Source organism: Triticum dicoccoides, unplaced genomic scaffold (genome assembly GCF_002162155.2).
Source record: "Triticum dicoccoides isolate Atlit2015 ecotype Zavitan unplaced genomic scaffold, WEW_v2.0 scaffold78666, whole genome shotgun sequence".
Lineage (NCBI taxonomy): Eukaryota > Viridiplantae > Streptophyta > Magnoliopsida > Poales > Poaceae > Triticum > Triticum dicoccoides.
In genome coordinates, this window is record NW_021299871.1 from 1 (window position 1) to 6,163 (window position 6,163).

The window sequence follows — 6,163 nt, forward strand, 5'->3', positions numbered from 1 at the left end:
CGCACCATGTTGAGATGAGTAGCTGAGCCGCACCGAGCCCCCCGAACCAGACGCCATGCCGCCCTCGCGGCCACAACGGCAGTCGTGGTCGCCGGAAAAATTCGGGGCCACCGCCCCGGCGCCCATCTCCGCCGTAAGGACCATGTCGTCCAGGGCCACAATGGAGCTCCAGCCGGAGATCCCTCAACGTGAGAGGGATGGGCCCCCACCGCCATCAATCTCGCGAGGAGGATGAGGACCCGCCACCGCCGTCAGCCTCGCAACCTTAGACCGGAGGCGTCCTTCGGCAGCGAGGGAAGGAGGATCGGAGGAGGAAGGGGCGGCGACTCGCTTGAGGGATCCGCCCGAGTCGCCCCTCCTGGGAGCGACGCGGGGGCAATCCACTTTTTCCGCTGAAATATGGTCTGGTCCGATTTCCAATTGAATGAGACCACTTCTGATCCCTAACTAAATGAGACCACTTTTATTAGAGCATCTCCAATAGAAGATGTAGATGCAAAAATAACTATCTTTACATCTTTGAGGCCGAAACACCTCTTCAACAGATGATGTAGATGTAAAAGAAATTTACATCTCGCCTCTCGGAGATGTAAAATACAACACATTGTGTTGCAAATTTGCATCTCCGCCTACTGGAGATGTAAAAAAGGACAGCCGCGTGTCAACTGGCAACTGCCGTTTCTTTTTGTTTCTGCGCAACCGCCGCTCGTCCGCCGACGGCAACCACATCCAACGTGTTCGACGATATGTCGCAAAGGTAAACAAAAATTGTTTGTGGACTTGTTTGTTATTCTGGTTGTGGATTCCAATAGAATGTGAAGTTGATGATGTACCTTTGTTTGTAGAATTATGAGAATTTAATGTGCAAATGCGGCTATACGGGGGCTGAATAGCAGCCGCGCACTGGCAGTCGGTTTTACATCTCTAGTTTGCATAGTCAGAAAGATTGTTTTGCCGTGGTTATTACCACCGGCCTCTCCTCTATTTATATTTACGTACATAGTATAAGATAGATACAGGTAGTTAGGATTACAACGTGTGCTGGGATTAGATCGTGTGCTGGGATTAGATAAGAATGACCCGCACAACTAACTCAATCTAATCTTAACTATACAACTTGACGTACACGTTTAACATTCCCCCGCAATCTCATCCGGTAGTGAGGTTGAGATTGGTGCGCAGGCGCTCGAGCATAGTCCTGGTGAGAGGTTTGGTGAATGCATCAGCTACTTGATCAGCCGAGGCGACAAACCGTACTTCAAGTGCTCCCATGGCCACCTTCTCTCTTACGAAGTGAAAAACAACCTCGATGTGCTTAGTACGAGCATGGAACACTGGATTAGCAGTCAGGTACGTGGCACCGAGGTTGTCACACCATAAGACGGGTGCTCGAGGTTGTGAGACGTGCAATTCTTTCAACAAGGGCTGTATCCAGGTAGCTTCAGCTGTACCATTTGCGAGGGCCTTGTACTCAGCTTCAGTCGATGATCGTGAAACGGTTGGCTGTTTCCTTGCACTCCATGAGACAAGGTTGGGCCCGAAGAAGAGCGCAAAACCTCCGGTCGATCGCCGGTCGTCGCTGCACCCTGCCCAATCGGCGTCAGTAAACACGCTAATGAGCGTTGACGAGGAGCGTCGAATGGTCAGGCCGGTGGTGACTGTTCCTTTTACAAAACGCAGAATCCACTTTACAGCTTCCCAGTGCACATCTGTGGGCCGCGACAGGTACTGACAGACCTTGTTCACGGCAAAGGAAAGATCTGGTCGAGTCAAAGTTGAGTATTGAAGTGCGCCAACTGTACTGCGGTACCTGAACGCCTCTTCCTCATTCAGACTATGACCCAACTCACGAGACAGCTTCTGATGTGTGCACATAGGGGTAGAAACTGGTTTGCAATTCGCCATATTTGTGCGCTGCAGCAAATCTAGAGCATACTTCTGTTGTGTGAGATTTATTCCCCCTGACTGCGAACCACTTCAACTCCAAGAAAATAATTCAGAGTACCGAGATCCTTAACCGGAAAAGTGGCAGAGAGCTGGCGAAGAAGAGAATCCATAGCCTGGGAGGACGAGCTGACAATGACAATGTCATCCACGTATACCAGCATATAAATAGTCACACCATCATGCATAAAAATGAAGAGGGAAGTATCGGCGGCAGAGGGAACAAAGCCGAGTTGTTGCAGTCGATCACTGAGACGAGCATACCACGCTCGCGGGGATTGCTTTAAACCATAGATGGACTTGTGGAGCTTGCAGACATGGTGTGGCCGAGACGGATCCTGAAACGGAAAGGTGCCATAGCACCCGGGTGTCCCGACACCCTGTTATCCGGCATGTCCAGCGACTTGAAGATTCGTGCCAAGGAATAGTCAGCAGCAGGCCATTTGCATGCGCATGTTAATTAGGCAGCCGTTTTGCAGGGTGTGATGAGAACTGCAGGAGACAGAGTAGGGCCGGTCCTTGGCAGCTGTTTTGCAGGCTGAGCCACTGTATGCATGCGAAAGAGACCTTCTGTTCCGTCCCATCACTGGAAACCATTGGCTCGCCTGCATGTGAAGGTTTATTCTCGTGAGTCAGACCGCTGGAGAGAGAGGGCGCTTTTCTCTTTCTCAGAGAGGTGCTATGAGAGAGAAGTGAGAGAGGCTTGTGTGTAAGAGAAAAAAAAAAAGCAGTGAGAGAGGCGTTGAGTTGTGTGCAAGAGAGAGAAAGGAAAAAGGAGCAGAATAGTTTTGTGTAGCCTGTAGTCAACAGTGTTGTTGTTTTATCTTCTAGCAAAAAAGGAACAGTAGTGCCACGGACACTGTTTTTACATTACAATATGGGGAGTCAGGCCAGGAAAAGCAGGTCAGACTGGGCCCAGGTTTGTTTGTTTTCTATCCCTATCCTGCGCTTGATGAGCTGCTAACAGAATCATTTGCTACAGCGAGGCGCACACATCTCGAAGCACCATATTTTGAATGAATGGTACAGATAAAAGGGTGGATCTAAAAATCCATTCTCATCCTGAAAACCAGGAGGTTGCTAGCTGCATGTAGGCGTCCTCTTTGAGAATCCCGTGAAGAAATGCATTGCTTATGTCAACCTGACGAAGATGCCAGCCTCTGGAGATGGCAAGAGAGAGCACAAGACGAACCGTAGCAGGCTTAACAACAGGGGAGAAAGTCTCAGAATAATCAATACCATGCTGCTGTGTGAATCCACGAGCGACGAGCCGAGCCTTGAATTTATCCAGCGAGCCATCCGACTTGTGCTTGACCTTAAAAACCCACTTACAGCTGATGATGTTCTGCCCCGGTGGCCGAGGAACGAGAGTCCATGTGTGATTCTGCTGGAGAGCATCGAACTCAGCATCCATTGCCTGACGCCAATGAGAGTCGGCGAGGGCATCACGATATGTGCGCGGCTCAGCATGAAAGGCGCGACGCCGAGGATCATATCTCACGGTGCCGTCGGACGGGACCAGTGTCTTGACAATGTTGTCACAGAGCCGGGTCTTCATCGGATGTGTCGTAGCAGCAGGAACAGCTGCAACCGGAGACGACGGCGCGGCCGAAGACGGCGACGCTGCCGGAGCGTCGAAGTCCAGCGGACGGGTAGGCAGGCTCGCGTGGGGACCCGGCGGAGACGAGCACGCTGGAGAGCTCGCTCCAGGCGAGCGTGCGGAGGGGTCCCTCACAGAGGAGGCGAGCGGACCATCACGGGAGCCCTGCCCAGGCGTGGACGCGGCCGGGGCTGCAGGTGACGAAGATGCCGGGCTACCGGGGCCAGGCAAGGGAGGATCATCTGCATGGCGAGGCGCGGACGTGCATGGCGACGTCGGTGTTGAGGAGCTGTTGGGTGGCGTCCGATCTGCAGAGGTCACAGAGCTGCTCGAGGCAGGGTTAGCCAACAGGGAAAGATCATATTTTCTCATGCGATCATCAACAACAGCCGGCTCAGAAACAGGAAACAGTGAAGGTGATGGCGTAGGTAAAAGTGGAGCCGAACTGGATGTAGCAAAAGGATACACGTTCTCATCGAACACAACATCACGTGAGATGTAGATGCGCCCACTCGACCGATCCAAACATTTATAGCCTTTGTGCATTGAGCTATAGCCAAGGAAAACACACTGCCTAGATCGGAACTCAAGTTTTCTATTGTTATAAGGGCGCAAATTAGGCCAACAGGCAAATCCAAATGCGCGAAGAAAAGTATAGTCTGGGCGCTCATTTAAAAGACAGCTGATGGGTGTGGCATTTTGGAGGACTCGAGTAGGCATGCGATTAATAAGGTAACACGCGGTGAGAAATGATTCGTCCCAAAAGCGCACAGGAAGTGAGGAGTGGGCGAGCAAGGCAATGCCCGTCTCGACAATGTGCCGATGCTTGCGTTCGGCAATCCCATTTTGTTGGGATGTGTGTGGGCAAGAGACACGATGGTGTATACCCTCACGCTGAAAATACCGAGATAAGCGGTGGTATTCACCACCCCAATCGGATTGAACAGCTCGAATTTTGGTGTTAAGCATACGCTCGACATGTTTCTGGAAATTGTAGAATGCTTGTTCTACATCAGATTTGCGCTTGAGCAAAAAAATCCAGGTGAACCGGCTGAAATCATCTAACAAAACTCACATAATACTTAAACCCGCCGACAGAGGTAACGGCAGGCCCCCATACATCGGAATGAATAAGTTCAAGAGGAGTATGAGTTACATGAGTTGAATCTCGAAAAGGTAATTGATGAACTTTCGCACGTTGACATGCGTCACAAACACTAGACTCGGAAGGTGCACAAGCAAATTTATTTGATCTAAGAACAGACTCAAAAGAACAGACTCAACGACGCCTTTGGATGGATGACCTAATCTTCGATGCCAATGTTCGATGGAGAGCTTGACACCGGAGAGAGCACGATGACTGGACACAAAGGAAGTGGACTTGAGGCTTGGCACCGGGTAGAGACCTCCACGGTATCTACCTTGCAGAAGAACCCTCTTCGTTGCTCGGTCCTTCAAATAAAAAAATTTAGGATGGAATTCGGCAAAGGCATCATTATCAGAAACAAGCTTGTTTACGAAAAGAAGGTGTTTGCTAACATGTGGGACGTGCAAAACATTACGTAAGTATAGAGGTCTAGATGAGCCAGCAATAGTTGAATGACCAACATGAGAAATATGCAGACCTGCACCGTTGGCGACGTGAACCTGGTCCTTGCCGCTGTAACGCTCCTGGAACGAGAGACGATCGAGGTCGCTCGTCAGATGGTCCGTCGCACCGGTGTCCGCATACCAGTGAGGATCGACAGAGTACGAGCCGGTGTTGGCCGAGTTGCCGGAATGCTCCCTGTTGTCCTCCGGCTGGAAGGCATGGTTGAAGCGATTGCGGCAGTGAAGGGCGTCATGGCCAAACTTGCTGCACACCTGACACTTCAGGTTGGAGCGGCCGTTGCCGCGGCCACGCCCCTGTCCACCGCCTTGTCCGCCATGTCCACCGCCTTGTCCGCCATATCCACCGCGTGCACCATTGCCGCCGTGATCATTGCCACGAGCAGCAGCGTTGGCGGAAGGATGGATTTCACCTGACGAGTTCTGCTGCTCCAGGCGAAGTTCAGCGCTAAGGAGGTACGCATAGAAACTGCTGAGACTTACTGGATCATCCCGCGCCGTGATCGACACGATGAGGGGCTCGAACTCGGAGCCCAGGCCGGCGAGCATGTAGCCGAGCACTTCATCGTCAGTGAGGGGCTTGCCGATGGAAGCCATTGCATCAACGAACCCCTTCATCTTGCGGTAGTAGTCGGAGGCAGAGAGGTCCTTCTTCTTCAGGTTGGAAAGCTGATACCTGAGCTGCATGATGCGGGCGCGATTCTGCGACGCGAATATGTCATGCAGTGCAGTCCAAACGGCAGCGGGGGTCGTCAGCTGGGTCATCTGGCCGAGGATGTCCTCGGTCATGGACCCGAGAAGGGCGATCATGACAAGCTGATCCTGCTGGTACCAGCGAAGGAACTCTGGATTGGCCACATCGACGGCTGCATCACCAGTTCCTTCCTTGATGGTGTGCGGCGGGGCTGCGTTGGTGCCGGCAACATAGCCGAACAGGCCGTTTGCAGCAAGGGCGGGGACGGCTTGGGTCTTCCATAGCAGGAAGTTCTCGCACGTAAGGCGCAAAGTGAT

At 52.1% G+C, this 6,163-nt stretch overlaps 1 pseudogene; it reads right to left on the reverse strand.

Moving 5' to 3' along the window:
- Positions 1 to 5,592: 5,592 nt before the first annotated feature.
- On the reverse strand, positions 5,593 to 5,731 carry LOC119347883 (annotated as a pseudogene).
- Between the last annotated feature and the right edge of the window lie 432 nt (positions 5,732 to 6,163).